Source organism: Labrus bergylta, chromosome 4 (assembly GCF_963930695.1).
Source record: "Labrus bergylta chromosome 4, fLabBer1.1, whole genome shotgun sequence".
NCBI classification, from domain to species: domain Eukaryota; kingdom Metazoa; phylum Chordata; class Actinopteri; order Labriformes; family Labridae; genus Labrus; species Labrus bergylta.
In genome coordinates, this window is record NC_089198.1 from 7,860,946 (window position 1) to 7,879,716 (window position 18,771).

At 40.6% G+C, this 18,771-nt stretch overlaps 1 pseudogene; it reads right to left on the bottom strand.

Moving 5' to 3' along the window:
• Positions 1-3,013: 3,013 nt before the first annotated feature.
• On the bottom strand, positions 3,014-15,200 carry LOC136178883 (presequence protease, mitochondrial-like; annotated as a pseudogene).
• Positions 15,201-18,771: the final 3,571 nt, after the last annotated feature.

Sequence of the window (18,771 nt, forward strand, 5' to 3'; positions counted from 1 at the left end):
AGCAGTAACACCTCCCCCAGGTGGGTGACACATCTCATTTTCATTTAAAGGTACAGACACAGAAACAGCCTGTTCTGAGCAGGGCTGAAATAGAGGGGTTTATAGGCATGATCAAATACAGGATCAGAGTGGATTTAGAACAAAAGACAGACAAGTTTGAGACTTATTTAAACATGTTGAAGAGGAGGAGAATATGTGACCTTTAATTCATGAAGGTTGTCAGTGCTAGTATTGACTTTTGTTCTCTTATCTGTGCTGTATCGCTAACCATCGACTATTTGTAATGATGTAACGTTTTGAATAAATTTGCATTTAAATCTATAATTCATTTGTATAAATTTCTCTGTCAGACCAAATTAGCAGTAACTCCCCCATTGATAGAAAAATGTACAATGAGGTATCTTAAAACATGAATAATAATAATCTAAAAACATCATAACACAATACTAATCAGAAAGCTACGGAGCCCTTAAAGGGACATAGGCAGAAAAAATAAAAATATATGTTTCTCGTGGGCACCAGAAACTAACCGGTGCTCACGTGAAAGTTTCTCCTGCTCACCAGATATCAGGTGCACAACGGAAACCAGCCAGTCTTAGCCTTCTGTGTTCTTGTGATAAAAATGACAGTACAGGACTTATTTGAGCTATATTTTAACCTTGGACTTAATTACAAGGACAGAACTGCTTTGCTTGTGCACCGTCACCGTTATATTGTCACAGAAAGACATTTAAAACAGATGTCAAAGTCTTGTCATCTGTTTTGGCGCAAGGGATACACTTAGAAATATATTCACAGATTCGGCGTTTCCGGATCCATAACTCATCAGCGGAACATTGCTCTTACAAAACCGACACCTCTCTGCAATCACAACAAGATAGACTGCGAGCTACATTCGTATTTTCCTCAAAACGAGTCGTCCTCCGCGCTGGGGAACTTGCATTGGCCTCTAAGCCGAGCCGGCTGGTGCTCGAATGCGCAGGGACCGTCTGCAAATTGCAATACTGAAAAAATATGATACAGAAATATTCAATAACTTCACCCAGGAGAGGTGTAGTGTCATGAAAATCATTTTACACACGTGATCTCACGTTTTTCATACTACATTTCTCAGATTGGAAAATAATACTTTAAAAACAAATTGAGGATTTTTCAATAGCCTATAAATAATCCAATGTTCAATAAAATCCCTTTTGTAAGGTGTAGGGTAAAAGAAAAACCCATTATGAATAAATGTCCTCCTGCTCTATAAACTACATCACGTTGCTTTAGATAAAGGGCTTTCATGTAATTGTAGTGATTTTTTATCATTAAATTTGGTAATTAAATATGTAATAACTATACTATAACATGTTGTAGTGCCATCAAACTCACAGCACACATAAACCATCTTCTCTTGATTATACTACAACTCTTAGTTTGGTAAAATGTGCATAAATGTAATTTTAGTGATTTTTTATCATTAAATATGGTAATTAAATAAGTAATAACTATACTATAACATGTTGTAGTGCCATCAAACTCACAGCACACATCATATAAAAGCGTTAAGCATGATTTACTTTATGTGTGATGAAATATTTCGGTGACCCTAGAGCCTACAATGGTGACTTTTTTTAAATGATATCCATGTTAAAAAATCCCTTAAATTATTATTGCCTTTGTTGTTTCTATCCACTCTGGGCTTTCTGTGTGTGTGTGTGTGTGTGTGTGTGTGTGTGTGTGTGTGTGTGTGTGTGTGTGTGTGTGTGTGTGTGTGACATCTCTATAGTGGTGTTTGTGAGTAGGGTCCTGCTGTTGCTGTAGTTTTGGAAGTGGAGCAACATTTTACCTTCATGTGCCGGCAGTGAGATGTGACCGTCCTGTCAGAGTAATAAAGCATTTATTGTGTGCAAAGACGTGTGACTCTGTTTTATTTATCAGTTAATTAGGATTTTAGAAAAGGGAACTGAGGTTAGAGTGTCTGATTTTAAAAACTCAATCATCTCACCAGATGTGTTGACCTGCAGCAATTTTTTTGTTTTATTCACCCTGAGTTTTAAATCTGTTGATTTGTGCTTCAAACCCGATAAAATGGAGGGAAATTGATTTCACCTGTGGTGTTCAAAGACTTGAAAAATAATTGTTAAAACTTCAATTTAAGGTCATAATATTCAACATTCACTAGTGGCTTATTAGCATGCTAACTAGTAGCATACTGGCTGCTTATTGGTCATTATGAAGCACTTATTAGTACCTTATCTACATGACCATAGTCTATAGTTAACAGGTCATTATCTAAGAGTTTGTTCTCATTACCTTCCTGATTACAGCTCATTGATAGAGAGTTAGGAAGTTGTTGAACATGAGTTATGATCTTGATATGCTTTTGTTTACTTCTACCTCATAAGGGTCGTACTGAGGGAAACATATTAAGATCATAATTCATGTTCAATCACTTCCTAACTGAGGAACCAATGAAAATGTAAAAAATTGTGGAAAATAGGACCACAGCCTCCATACATGGGGCGTGCACAAAAACCACTGGACTACCTGCGCCCCCACAAAGACCAACATGACCTGACTGAGTGTTTGCACATGACTCAGTTTGTTGTTTGAATTAGACAGAATGTCTCTGATGTTCTTCCTCTGCTCTGAGTTTCCCAGAGTAAACCACAGAGGAAGAAAGTCATTTGTATCCTGCAGAAAAAAACAAAAACACCTGATTGAAGTTTATATAAATGATATATCTCTTGATGATACTTTTGCAATGATCCCAAAAAGAAGAGCTCACTCACATAGTGTATTCCAACATGATCATATATTTCATTAAATATATACAGAATGAAGACGTATCTGAACCATGACAGCAGCTCTCAGTCCTCCTCTTGATATTGTGCGCTTCAGCTTTTTCACTCTTTAATAAAAAATCCTAACCGTAGACTTTCAGCATTCAGTACAGAATAAGTCGTGCAGCTGTGATTCTCCAGAAGTCCAGTTGAGTATTTAAATCACAAGTTACCTACAGACTGGATTATTTTACGATCCATGAGGGATCTTTTTTAATCGCCTCGTTCTCTGGACCCAAGATAGCAACTCCACAAGTCCTCTGACCGACGCCGAGGTATCTGCAGCGAGAGGGAAAACAAGACACGAGTTAACACTTGATGTGGGAATAAACGGGAACAGTTTGTCAGTCTGTTTTTTCTTTTAGCTTCTCATTCTCTTCATTTATGAGTTATGTAAGGGGACATAAAGTTTGTACCTTTAAGCCACTTCCACCAGACTTTGGTGAGTGACAGCAAAAAGTCTTTCTCTGTGATTCTGCTTCATCTCATCGGTGACTCCGCTGAGGAAGCGACCCATTCCTGCAACACAAACACAGAGTGAACAAACCAGACGGCTAAGAGATAAAGTGGAGACAGTGACGGCTTTACAACAGAGACGGAGACTAAGTTAATAAAACTAATGAAGATCTCTTCATATCTGAACTTGCTTATAATTCAACTTTTTACTCATCATTTTATTCATTAATCCTTTAAAAGCTTTTAACCTCCATTAAAGACTTCTAATGTTGAAGTTGTCAGTGATGTACTGAGATGTTAAAGCTCCAGAGATCTGATTGGAGGAGGATCAGGTGAGGCATCCTGACAGCAGCTGGAGGGATCATTCAGTCGTTCCTCACCTTTGTCCGCGGGGGCCACAGGCGAGTCTACAGCCGAGAACACTGACAGTTTAGCTTCATCGATGTCCTGCTGGGTGAACTGTCCCGACTTCGCCCAGTCCACACCTCGACGAAACGCAGACAAGGTCTGCACCGAGTTTGGATCCCTTAGAGAAGTACGAGAAAGAAATACAACATCAACGACACACTGTTCAACTCAAAGAAGATTCTTTTTAAACGTAGAAGTCATTTGGAATATTTTATTACAGCTTCCAAAAACGCCCCATGATGGCTTCCCTTAGTAAATTGTTCAGTCTTCTGTGTCTCTTTTTTTCCAGACAGATCGCCTGAATATTCTTGTACTATAAAGATTTTGCATTTTGGACAAAGGGAGGAAGAAGAGGTCACATTTGAGAATATGGCAACAAATGTCTTTCAGGAATTCAATTCAAATTTCATTAGATTAGAACAAATTAAGTACTGCTGCAACTTTGGTTCTTTCGCTTCTTTCTCCTAATCTTTATTTGAAATACATTTTAAAGGTCACATATTCTGTTAAATCCTCTTCACCATGTTTCTATGTGTCTCTAGTCCGTCTACAAACCCCCCAATGATGAGAAAAGCCCATCCTCTCCGTCTTCTGCCTGCTCCACTTTTCAGAAAATGTGTACTCAAACAGGTCGTTTAGAGATTTTCCCTTCATGACATCACAAAGGGCAGTAGCCCCTCCCCCAGGTGGGTGACACTCCCACAGCTAGGTGTTTGTTCTGCCCTCTGAGTCTGCCTTCTCACCGTAAACAATAGAGCAGGTAGCGAGAAAGCCTGAGACACCCGAGCACTTCCAGAGAGGGGGTGTGGTCAAACACAGCTCATTTACATATTTAAAGGTACAGACACAGAAACTGTCTGTTCTGAGTAAGGCTGAAATAGAGGGGTTTATAGACATGATCAAATACAGGATCAGAGTGGATTTAGAACAAGAAACTTCACACACATGTTTTGAGGAGCTCTGAGACTTTTTTAAACTGGTTGAAGACGAGGAGAATATGTGACCTTTAACAAAATTCATATCTTGAAGACAACCCAGCCTGCCCCCTTTAGTAGAATCTACCTCTACTCCTTCATAAGTACGGAGATTCTTTATGTATTAGATTCCATTAAATACACCTATTAACCAAAATGCACACCGTTTTCTAAGGTTCGAGAAAGCCTGAGTGTATATAAAATATTAAACTTGTTTCAGCCAAGGCAACAAAATGAACTGTTATTGTATTTCAACGTCATTACAATTTCCATAATGTTTTTTAAAACTTTGTTGAGTGTGGTGTCGCGGCCTCTCACCTGTACGAGTAAAAAGAGAAAAGACCTCCTCCCATCCTGGCCCCGCCCCCGTAGGCTCCTCCCTTCTCCCTGATTTCTCCATGCAGAAACTTAGCCGTCATCATCCTCGCCAAGATGCACAAACTTTAAGAGAAAAAAGGAAACAACAAGTTTTTATTACACTTTAGATGAACTAAAAGTTACACGTAGAAAAAAGTAGAAAGACAAAAAACTGTCCGTGTAAATCAGACTTTTAAAGGAAGTGCTGTCACTCATCCCTGCCAGGTACAGGTGTGGTTACCTGGCGTAGTCGTGGTGGGAGAAGGGTACCGTACGAATACTCTCGCTGATAAAGTGAACAGGGAAGGGAAGCTGGAAGAACGTTTTCATCTGACACGGCTGGAAGTTTTGCTCCTGAAATCAGAGAAGATGATCTTTACTGTCACTGTACAAGTACAACGAAAACCTGTCGGAGCACACCTGTAGAGAAGTAGTTAAATATAGAACATATACAAATACTAAACCCACCAGTATATATACAAACAAAACAGTTATATTATACAATAAGATGTAAACTATGGTTAAAAGAGAGCTGAGCGGTACTGGTGGAATATTGTACTCAGGTATTAAAAAAAAACAAATAAGCATTATATTTATAATCTCATGCATGCACAGGACTTTGTTTTGAAGGAATGTCTCATAATAAAGGACAAAATAAAATTACAGGTGATCTCACAACTATTGAAATCAAAGGATCAACTGTTTTGTGTTGGTGTTATTTTGCTTCTTCAAAGATTTTTGACTTTAAAATCTGTATTTTTGCGTTTCTATAAGACGGCCTTTTCTTCATCTTTTCCATTATTTTATCTTCTTTAATCTGCAGAGACGGTTCTGCCTTTAATATAATGTGAACTCACTATGGCAGGGATATATTTAGAGGAGTGGTTCTTAATGGGTTTAGCTTTAGGACTCACCACCATCTCCTCCTGCGACCAGAGTTTCTGATATTGTTCAACCTATCAGGTTTATTTTCAATGAAAGATGTTTCAAAAGATGTGACAGAACAAAGATACAGAACATAGAACTTTACAGACTTTTTGACACCATCATTTCTTTCCCCTAAGAACTCAGTCACGACCCACTGAAAACAGCTCTGTGACCCACTTATGGGCCACTACCCACCAGTTGAGAACCACTGACATAGCGAGCAAACAAACAGAGAAATGTAAGATGTTCCTGAAAACTTACAGAGATGAGTTTCCGGCTCAGCCCCGAGACATCCGATGGGTCGAGAGGCCTCTTTAGAAAAAAAAATCAAGAGAATATTAAAATCTAATTTTAAGAATTATTCTGCCTGCTTTCATGTTTTGATTTGTTTGTTGATAGTTTACCTCAATAATGTTACTTCTGACCGGTTTGCGCTCCTTTCTGTTGTCAGCCACGTCCTTCATGAAGCTCTCCAGCTGTGCTGCCGTGTCCGACATTTTCTGTGGAGTAGTGTTGATCGCACACCTGTAAGAGACAAACATTTACATTGACGAGCATGTTACAAACAGACCCTTTATATTGAAACCATGTTGCAGTAATTAAAATAACATTAACTGCAGAATACTGTCACTATCTCTTCATCATTCAAAAATCTATCACCATGGAGGCGACCATAGCCTAGTGGTTAGTGGACGCCCCATGTGTGGAGGCTGTAGTCCTCCAAGCGGACGACCTGTGGCTCATTTCCTGCTTTCCCCATTCTCTCTCTCTCTCTCTCTGATTTCTGACTCTGTCCACTGTCCTGTCTCTAAAATAAAGGCCCAAAAAGCCCCAAAACAAAACCTTTAAAAAAAGAAAACCTCTCCTCAGGTGTAACATCTCACCTCATGTTGTCCGGGTTGAGAAGATGCTTCTTGATCCTGACGAGCGTTCGGATGACTTGGCTGAGGTCGGACAACTCAGCGACCCTCTTCATAAACTTCACCTGAAGTAATCATTGATAAAAGATGGATAAAATATGAAGCGAGAGAATGGAAAAACAAAAAACCTCTTGCACAAAGTAGGAACAAATGAAATTGTCTCTGCTTGTCAGAAAAAAATCATGCTATACTGTATGTCTTGAATCTGCGTCTGCGTAATTTACTTCAAGCTTTAAATCACTATGACAACACTTCTTAAAGCTGACGTGCAGGAGTCAGACACTATCATTTTAGTTTTTTAGGATCAACACTCCAGGTGCATACCTGTTCCATCCCACCAAGCGTCTCATTGAGGTCTCCTGCTGGAGTCAGGTGACGGCCTGCACGTGTCATGGCGTACATGTGGCCCGAGTAGGAGATCCCATTGGCTAACTCCTGTGCTGACATCATCACCAGCACTCTCAGGCGCTCCACCTCGTCAAAGTGGGGGCTGTAGTGGAAAAAAAAAATAAAGAAGATAAATATCGAGCTGTCTTCTCAGCCTCCTCGAATTTCAGGACACATTTTCTCTCAGTTTATAAGAAGTGATGGAGGACGTACTTGTTGAATATGTCGCTCCACAGATGAAACATGTGAGGAAGGTTTCTCTCCAGGCAGGAGGAGGACAGGAGGACACCCTGGAACAGAGAACACAGAGACAAGACTCTTCTTTGATTACCTGTTTTATACCGATGTAATGTAACCAGCAGCAGTTAAACATTGAACCAAGATAAATCACAACCTCTGTTTATGTAACACACGATCACTCAGTTTCAATTTCTGCAGCTTTGAGGAGACATTTGATTTTTGAAGACGACGCAGCAGAAAGAAGATGGGTTTCCACAATGCACAAGAATCATCATAATAAAGAACAAACATTTAATTAATATAGAATAAAGTTACTAAATTACATGTGATGTCATATATGAAGGAACCTGACATGGAGCAGCATACTTCATTACTCCATTCATCCATTTTCTTCCACTTATCAAAGGTCAGGTCTCTGTGGCAGCAGTAGTAATTCAACCCAGACTTCTCTCTCCCCAGTTCCTCCTGAGGGATTCTGACGTGTTCCCAGGCCAGTGGGGATATACACAGTAATCCCTCCAGTAAACTCTGGGTCTCCCCCGGGGTCTCCTCCCAGTTGGGGCGTGCTCAGAAGACCTCAAAGGGAGGCGTCCAGGTGGCATCCTAATCAGATGGCCGAACCACCTCGACTGGCTCCTTTAGATTTGAGGGAGAAACGGCTCTACTCTGAGCTCTACCAGAATGTCTGAGCTCCTCGCCCTCTCTCTAAGACTGAGCCCAGCCGACCTCTGGAGGAAACTCATTTCAGCCGCTTGTATCCACCATCTTATTATTTCGGTCACTACCCATAGCTCATGATCATAGGTGACCGGTAAATGGAGAGCTTTGCCTTCAGGCTCAGACTCACTCCCTACATCATCTAAAGTATTCTTGTCCAGAAATGTCTCTGTCCAAACATTACTTCTATCCATATATTTGTAAGACTTTTCAAACACAGTAAGCTGGTACTGACCTGCTCGTACATGTCCAGCTGGGTGGAGTCAGGGACGACCTGGGTGGAGACAGACATGCCCCCAGTCCTCAGCTCCATCTGCTGGGACTGTTGTCTGTAGTCCAGACCTCCACAGCCCATCCTGATTTAACAAACAGACACACATGCAATCTTTAAAATGCTTTCAAACACCACCTGTCCAAACCTTACACAAATACAGAAAAGATCAATAAAGCATAATATCTTCAAACTTTTCATATACCAGGTGACACATTTTGAAATCTTGCTCTGGTCCAATCGACTGTCAGGTGAACTTACTTGGTGACAACGCTGCAGAAGAGCGGGACATAGAGCCTGAGGTCCTCCGGCAGTGTGTTGAGACTGCACATGGCTCTGAAGTAAACTAGCCCGTTGGTGGGCTGCTCACAGTACTGCACCGGTACGCCGACTGAAGGAGACAAGGAGAGGAAACATTTTAAGGGGTTTTAACCACAACACTCTGAGATGATTCTTCCTTGTTGTGTATAATGTTTTATAAACTTGTGTAGAGCGGACACTGGGCCGTACCTGCTGTGCTGATCTGAACAGGAGTAACAGGGATCGTGGGCTCAATGTCAGACACTTTCAGTGCCGGCAAACAGGAGGCGTCCTGCGTTTTGCTCTGAGCAGCCAGCAGCTCCAGACCTTTTCCCAAGAAGAAGAAGAAGAACATGAATATGAAACAGACAGTTAAATCAAATCCTTCTGAAATGTTTCAACAAGTTTTACTGGTTGGGTCATAAACAGAAAAGTGAATGCAGGTGAAATGTTCTTTTATGGTTTTCCATCAGTAAATCTCTGTACTTTAATGTTTCTAACAAGTCCCCTCAAAGACGGTTTTTAATATTTAAGGCAACTCCTCACCCCCTCGGACTAAAACTGGCAAATGACACTCAATTCAGTAACACTTTTGTCTGTCTTTGAAAACTTATAGAGCAGCTTTGAATGATTTGCAGCTCAAAAAACATCTTATTTATCTGATACTGGTGTCAATAAAAAACACCTCAAGCCGTTTAGCGCCCTCTGCTGACTCATCCTGGGATTACTCCAACATATGTTTACCTCATGCTCTATAACTCTGCCTATGTTTAGTTTGAACATGCAGCATTGTAACACTATATGACTAAATGAGGGATCTAGAACAGGTCAACATGAATATATTCTGTATACAGTCACATTGCAGCGCTTGATGTTTTTTTTCCCAGTTATTGTGTTAATCTGATGGTTTATTGGATTTTTTGGGGCTTCAATCAAATCAATCAAGCAGCCAATAAAAGCCTGTTTGCTTCAGACAATTCTGTGTGATTTCACAGAGTCAAGCTCAGAAAGTGTTTTAACAGAAGCAGAGAAACACAGATTTCCTCCGTGGAGCAGTTTCAATCATTTGTACCTTTTTCATAGATGTCTTTTTTGTCGCTGTCTGACAGAGCATGGATCTTTTTCTGGAGCTTCTCCTCCTCGGCTTTGGCCTGTTTCTCCAAGTAGACCTCATCCGGACTCATGGACAGGGTCAGTCTGTGTGTGTTCTCCTGTAGGGGGGGTAATGGGGATTTGAAGAGGAAGAGAAAAAACACAAATGATACAGAAAACCTTCAAAGTTCATGTTTTTTTGTCATGATCTTAAAACACTCCAGGGCTGCTGAGGTTGACCTTAAGAGCAGAACGAGTATTTCCCCCTACAGAGAACATTAGTGAGACTTGTAAAAGGTTTATTCTTGTATTTTTTTTAAACCTTTTTTTCACATATTTCTGGATGTTTTGAAGAAAAGTACTTTCCCAGTGTCACACACCTTAAAGTAGTGCTTGACTTTGTCCTGGAGGAAGCGAGGGTTTTCCTTCAGGGTCTGTTTGAACTTGGCAACGCTGTCGTTGATCTGCAGCAGCTCCACCGGGTCGCCGTCGTGGTTCCACGATGACGCAATGTACTAGAAAAAACAAAAATGTATATACATACACAAACAGCCATGAATAATGAAACCGACATGTGAAACATGCAGCAGAATCCACAAAGCGATTATAACATTACTGACAAAATAAAGCTAATCTAAGTGTCCTGTTTGACTCTTACATTGATGTATAGTGATTAAAACTTTACTTCTCATACACATGTGTAATCCCTTTAAATATTATACTCTCTGTGATTATTGAGTTTACTGCAACTCATCAAAAAAAGGAAGAAATCAGCAAATAAACTGCTGTGAAAACAAGCTCATCTCATACGTTTAGACATGTTTAAAACATTCTGTATTTGTATAGAAATACACAGAGTATATAGTGGTAGAAACACAAGATTTCAGCAGAGACAACATAACTAACATCATCATTGTTCCTGACATATCTCACACATAGAGGTTTATAAATACATGCAGTGTCCTTGTGTTTGTGAACTCACCGAGGCCAGAGACAGGCCGAAGTTTGTGGACTGGTGCTTCATCTGGATCTCGATCTTATGCAGGAGAGCGTCGATTCTTTCCTCCTCAAAGCCGCTCCTGTCGATGATGACGAGGACTCATTTTATCTTATGTGCCGTTTCAATTTCATGTAACCAAGCAACTCATCATCCTTCATGTGCAAGTAGACCTTACAGTTTATGGCTTTATCAAAACACGCTGACACTTAGAGAGAGCAGGTTTGTAAACATATATTAAAGTCTTAAATACAAAAGGGAGCGTGGGACTTACTCGATGATGTCGTTGATGGTTTGGCTGATGATTTGCTTCACTCTCTCGGTGTCCTCCTCGGCCATTCCCTGCAGTCCTATACTGAACGACGCCTCTTTGGTGCTGCCGTCATATCTGCAGAACACAACATTTCAGAACAATGCAGTACTCTGAGCGCTGTCTGCAGCACATGAGGCAGAGCATCACAGCTCAGCAGCAATATACTAAAATGTTAAATTATCTTTTAATAGACATTTCTAAAAGAAAGTTGTCATCTAAGTAGCTTAGCAAAATCATATAGATGAAAACCCGTCTTTAAAGAGTAACTAAACCCCCAGAGTACAAAGTATCTAAATTTAAATTCCACATTTTGTGTTAGAAATATGCATAGCTACGGCCCTCTACAGGTTGAACCCAGCTACTGCAATTACATTCTTCTATTGGCTTATCTGGTGTTTAGAGAATTGCATGGATTGACAATAACTGAAATCTTAGCGGCTGGCTGTAAAATATTTACAAACGTGCCAAAATGAGGATGTTTATTTTAAAACATTAGAGCCATAACATTCAAATCCTCCAGGGGGCATCATCCCCATCCTCTCCTGCCCCTCTCTGTCGTCTCCATCGGCTGTCTCAGCACTGACAGATCAAATGGTTCTGGACCGTCGTTGAGCCTCTGGATCAGAGAAGTCCTCCACATTAAACCAAACTTCTGTCCTCGCTGCTTCTCCAGCCGTCGCTCTAAATAACCTCTGAGCTTGCTGATCATTTTATTTGTGAGAGTTTGTTACTTTGCGTCCTGCGTACTCACCCTACAACAGAGGAGAAGTCAGTTCCTATATTGGGTTCGATGAGAGCTTTGTAGAAGGGAGAGTTGGGTCCAGAGATCATGAGAGACGACAGCAGGCTGAGGGTGAATCCTTCAAATGTGTCAGTGATGCTGCGCGGGGAAAAAAACAAAGAGATTTGAAATATTTCTGAACAATAGGACTCGCTAAAAACTTCACTTTGAATGAAGAGAATTGTTGAGTGAATCCTTTCTGTACTGTAAAGCTCTCAGTCTTTAAAAAGTCGTCGACATGACAACCAAGATGTAGTGAATAAAGAGGAGGATGGAGGCTCTTTTTATGGCTTCTCCCATCTTAATGCAAAATAAAAAGAAATGATTTTCGGTCTTACTCTCCCAGCAGGTAGCTCACACACAGCGTGTTCTGCCGGGCCGGATCCGGAGCCAGAGCGTCAGGGCTGCAGGTCACATGGTCCTCTCTCTGGGGAAACCATTGAGATTCACGACGACATCAAAACGACTAATCAATGCATTTCAGTGTGTTAATATAAAAGCATGCAATAATAAACAGCTGTTGAGATTGTTGGTGTAGTTTTTAAGATCTATTGATCAGTAGAAGTTACAGATGCTGGTCTGGATTATGACACTCACAGGGCTGCTCCAGTGTGGCTGGGGGGGGACCTCTGTGTTCGGGTTGATGCGTTCAAACTTGGACAGAGCTTCCTCTTCGATCTGCTTCAGATGCTGCTCCAAAGGCAAATCTCCATACGTGAAGAACCTGAGGAGCACATGGAGGACACTCTCAGGGGTGTTTTCTGAGCAATTTTAAAGCCTGCATGTTAAATTATTTTTAAGGAATTATGATCATTCTGAAATAAATAAGCTCGATAAAGCATGAAAAAGACAAACTAGCATCAGTTACCATCAAATTATTAAAGTTTCCTGTGTTTCATATCTACTGTGTCAATGTGAGCCTGCATCGTTCTGCTGCAGGAGATTATTAAATGTAACAAAGAAAGGATTCTGCTGGCTAACACCTGCTCTCATCTCATTTCTTCACAGCACTTTACAGTTTCCTGTCCCTTCTAGGCTCACAGTGTACACGTGTGTGTGTCCATGTACCTGGCGTTGCTGGGGTGGTAATGCGTGGCGTGGAACTGCTTGAGCTGTTCCCAGGTAAGGTCAGGGATGGCTAGAGGCTCTCCTCCTGACACCACAGAGTACGTGTGGTCTGGATACAGCTTGTTCTGGAGGTGCTGGGCGTACACGCGCTCGTTGTCAGACTAAAAAAAAACACACAATCAAACGTTAAACAGCCACTGACACACTCTTATTTCAAAACCATTTATCTGACGTCACCTGTTCATCTCATATCTGGAACTTGTTTCACTGCTGTTGCATTAGGCCCCATGTCCGCCTAGCATTTTATAGATTTTGTTAGCTTTTTCTGAGTGTCTTTGTTCTATTGTTCCCAATGAGGAGAGAGCGTTTGCAGCAGCAGCAAAGCGCAGCGTCCAGCGCCTTTCTTCCGAGCGCTCTGCCTAATTTGTGCGATCGCTCCGAGCACTTCAAACTAAAAATCTTTCAACTTTTTATGAGGCCGCTGTTGACGTCACCGGCGCTTTTCTTTCAACCAGCCAATCATAAAGTACATCAGTCGGGTCCTTGCTCTGTGTCTGATTGGAGCCATGAGAACGGGGATGTCATTATTATTGAGCTCATCATCCAGGAAAAATTTGGAGGTCGAGCATCCTCCGTTTGATGCTCAAAGTGACAGATAAAAATCAAACAGAGAAAAGCAACGGAACAGTGTCGGTCATACAGGAGCTGTTGTCAACAGACTGTTGTCATAGAGACAGGACGGACGTGCAGCGCTTTTATTCTCAGCGCACAGCCAGCTCTTTTCTGCCTGAACAAAAAAAACGCTAGGTGGACACAGCAGGGCCTGAGTTGTTTTGTTTTTTTGCCAACTACTAAACCGTGAGCAGGCATAATTTTAACTTTGTTCCATGATGTCATAACATATTTAAAGTGAGTATAAATATAAAAGCAAGAAAAAAAACACTTGGAGTTACCACGAACCACTTCACTCTCAAACTTAATCCATGAGGTGCTTTTAGGTAACATGAAATATAAGATATCTGAAGCTCCTTAAAAGAACACTTAAACTTCACTATATTGTATCTACATATAAAACTATGATTCAGAAAGTGTAGACTTACAAACGCCCCTTTCATTTCATTGAACACCACTCCTTTAAAGACCAGAGGGGAGTTGGGATCTGTTGGGTTTTCATTCTCCAGCCTCCAGCCCTCCTGCCTGCAAAATCAACACAAACAGAAATGAACTAGTGAAGAGCAGATTTCATCAGCGACTGTTTCAAACAAGTGATATCAGAAAGGTCTTGGACTCTTTTAGGCTGGCTACACACTCGACAATATTCAGATCTTAACCTATTTAAAAAACGTGGGAGACCAAAGACATAAGGATAGCTAAATGATTCTAAACATTATAATCCTCCGACTGCACACACTAGACGATTTGACCCGACTGTGAGACCACACACCTGCAGTTTGTAGAAACGAGTTCACAGTGGTGATCCCACAGACACGAGATCTCACAGAAACTCGTGTGATCAAACGTGACTTCAGAAGAAAAACAAATATGGAAGACAGTCGAGACATTAAAAAGCCACTCATGTTGTTACTCAAGCTGCTCTTCTTTTTCTATATTCCTCTTGGCTCAGGGCACAGTTATGTTTGTGTTCACTGGCATGTTTGTGAGCTGTAAAAGTGATGCTCTCTTCGCTCTCTTTTTGGCTACTGCAGGTATTCAGTCGGAGGCAGCCCGATCTGGAATGGTAAATATCAAACATGTTTTTGTATTTAGGATTCCAGATCGGGGAGGCTCTGACTCGATCAGGAGCTGTAAAATAATCGTATTGACACCACACACTTGAGGATTATTTGGACAAATAAAAGGCCCAAAATCAGGCCTAAACTCCCCTAGTGTGAAGCCAGCCTCAGGACAAACAGTCCAACTAACAGAGTTAACAGCTGACTATAAAGACAAAATCTTCACTGAATATTTAAAAGTTGACTTTTGCTACAATGCTATCAAGTCAAATAAATACAAACATGAAACAAATATGAGAAGCAGCAGTCACCACTCACCAGAAATCCTGCTCTCGTAAACACGGGAAGAAAGCTGCATCCAGATAGACCGAGAGAAGATTCTGGAAGTCTTTTCCATTTTGGGTTGAGAACGGATACATGGTGTAGTCACTGGCTGTTTACGAAGGGAGGCAACAACAAAAAAACATGTCAGACATAAAGCTCATCAGCAAGCCAAGAATTAAGAAACAATCATCTGAAAGTCATTTTCTCTTCTAAAACTGACCGGTAAAACTATTAAAAGATAAGCTAGCTAATTAGCTTTTTATTTAACTGTAGGAGGATTATGTGTATGAAACATAAACTGTAAATATTAATGGATGAAGCCTGAGTGATGTCACCCATCTGTTACAGCAGGGGCTCCTGAGGCTCATCAGCAGCAGCCACCATGCTGGAAATCCTGTCTCAGTCTAACTTTCTAGACTGAGAGCTGGAGCTGAGGCGGGTTTTAAGCCTCGTACACATCGCGCCCACCTGTCAATCATGTCAGCTACTTGGCTAAATATGGTTAACACGTATCGTTCCTTAAATCGGATTTGTTGTAGAAAAATACACTCTCCGTACAGTGTGTGCCCATGTGGACAACAACTAATCCAGGCTGTAAACATATTTATTCATGCTGTAAAAACAGTTTTTTATTTGCATGTGTTGTGTGAACGTGAATTCCGGTGTTCCTGGAGCCAGCCTCTAGTGGACACTCGATGAACTGCAGGATTTTGCACTTCCACATTGGCTTCATTTTTCAACACTGCACTGGTTGTGCAATTCTTTCATTACTTGTAATCAAACCGACTGTTGCAAGGCAAGGCTTTGTAAATTAAAGCAGCAGTAGGAATCAGTAGGTTTGTATTTGAAACAGGATTATGACTTCAATCAGTATGTGAACCACCAGTATGTGAAAACACCTCTTCCAATGGTGGTGAAGTTCAGTGGAACTCTGACGCCTCTCTGTCCAGCCTCTACAAGCTGGACAGGGGTTTAACTGGACTCCTGGAGACTCTGCTGAGTTCTGTAAGTCATTAGGGGACAATGTGTTAACATCTATGTTTTTTTTCCATGTTTCTACAGAAAGCTGATTATACTTTTCTTCACTGCACTCGCATACTACGGTACTTTGACGAAACCAGTAAAGCCAAATTTCTTGATTTCAATATCATATGTGGACGTAGGACATTCCTCTGACCAGTCCCTCTCGTTTTCCTTGCACCACAGCAGACATGGATCTCAGGCATTCTGTTAACCTTTCACCCTCTCACGTACACACACAGCCTGTTCTGAGCAGGGCTGAAATAGAGGGGTTTATAGGCATGATCAAATACAGGATCAGAGTGGATTTAGAACAAAAAACTTCACAGACATGTTTTGTGGAGCTCTGAGATTTATTTAAACAGGTTGAAGAGGAGGAGAATCTGTGACCTTTAAGTCATGAAGGCTGTCAGTGCTAGTGATGACTTTTGTTCTCTTATCTGTGCTGTATCGTTAACCATCTACCCAATTGATAGAAATATGTACAATGAGGTATCTCAAAACATGAATTATCATAATCTAAAAACATCATAACACAATACTAATTAGAAAGCACAGAGGCTGAAGGCTGCAGGAAATATTATCAGACAAAAAAAAGTGATGAAGAATATGTTTTTATGCTCCTGATATGTGGAAGACACCGCATCTGAAAATCAAAGTCACAAAGTCTATGAATAATAAAATTTAAAACAATGTAAGACCTATCTTTTGAAACAGACTTTCAGTGGAGAGTAAAATGACAGAAGATGTCTTGTTTTAAAGACTTTTACTGATTGGATCGAAACAATTGATCGTTTATTGGTGGGATGTTAGTTTTCTAAAAGAACGGACTTATAGCTGCACATTAGAAATGTATCTCATTCATAAAAGTATCCACTGTTTCAGCCAATACCATTCTCCTTATTTGACTGTTTAGGTGTCGCTCTATTGTACTTAAAAAAAGAACGGCCTTTTTGCAGTTTCCACTAACGAGCCTCAGCCAGACTTAAAAAATAACCTGATAATGACTGCAGAGTATATCAGTCAAAAATCCAAACGTCTCTAGTTGAGATATTTGTATTCACTGTTGCATCATTACTACAAAGTTTGATTAAACCAGTCTTCACTAACTACTATTGGGTCTAAATTCAAACATCTAAACCATTTATTCAAAGATCACATTTAAAAAGGTGTATTGACACATTTCCTTAAGGTGGTGAAGTTTAGTGGCACTCTGACGCCTCCCTGTGGTTTCTCAGATTTTGACAGCCCTGTATTGCAGGTGCTCACCTCAAGCTGCCTTCCCACATTAGTGTAACCACTGACCTGAGAAGGGACACTTAACCAGCCTCAGCCAGAATATGAACATACCTGATAATGAATGCTTTGTATATTTTATTCACTGTTGAAACATAACTACAAAGTTTGATTTCACCAGTCCTGAGCCTACTTACTTGTGCCTGATAAAGAAGTGAAGGTGGGTAAACTGTAGTGTTGCAGTGCTCAAAATCGGTCTGGATCTTTAAAAGGTCTTGCTCTCTTCTCGTAATCAAAATCATTTTTACTCGGCCTCATCTCGGTCTCGGATTTTAAAGATGATGATTGTTTTATTTATATTTATAGTCTTGGTCTTATCTCAGTCTTGCCCTGTCTTGGTCTTGTCTCTGTCTCTGAGCACTCTGATTTCAGGTTTGTCTTGGTCTCAGTTCGTGTGGTCTTGACTACAACACTTGGTAAAACATACACTGATGAAACACAAATTTAAACTTCTGCGTACTATTTTATTGTACTTTTGTATGAATTCTCCGAAGTCTAACCTCTCTATTGCAGCATTACGTCTTTTATGAATCTGTATGTTTTTTGTTTGTTTGTACACTGTCTGTGTTGTCTTCTCCTTTAAAGCACAAGAAATCTTTTTTCAGTTATACAAAACAGCTCTATGAAACTGTAGATTTCAGAGGAAACCAAACATGAAGCTTTTCAATGTTTACTTCAACTATTGTGAGCTGTAAGTTATTTAAAAACATCATGTGGTTGTTCAATGTTGTGTTTTAATCTTAACTGCACGATAAAACTCAGACTGACAAACTCACTGTCCCTTTAAGAGAATTCATCACATGAGTGAGGGCAGCATGGTAACCCCTCCCTATTGCTCAACTCCACTCTGTGCACACATTTCCTGGTTCCCTCTCGTTCACTAATATACGAGTGCAAGATAGGTGTAACCAACAAGTGAGCTCCACAGCCCCGTGCAGCGTGGATCAGCAAATGAGCAGCGACAAATGGACACTGAGGTATTTTTTGTAGGTGTACTACTTCTACTACATATCCAAATTCTTCCATTACTTGGAATCAAACCGACTGTTTTAAGGGGAGGCTTTTCAAGTTACACAAAAGTAGGAATCAGTCGGTTTGTATTTGAAACAGGATTATGACTTCAATCTGAGGTGAAGTATGTTTAAAGACAATATCAATGATCTGCTTGATCATCAGTTTGACCATCTGATAGTCAAAAACAAGGAATAAAGGTCAGGTCAATGTATTTAATCCAGTATGTGAACCACCAGTGTGTGAAAACACCTCTTCCAATGGTGGTGAAGTTCAGTGGAACTCAGACCCCTCCCTGTGGTGTCTCAGATTTTCACAGCTTGTAATGCTGGTGTTCACAGGTTGCTCTGT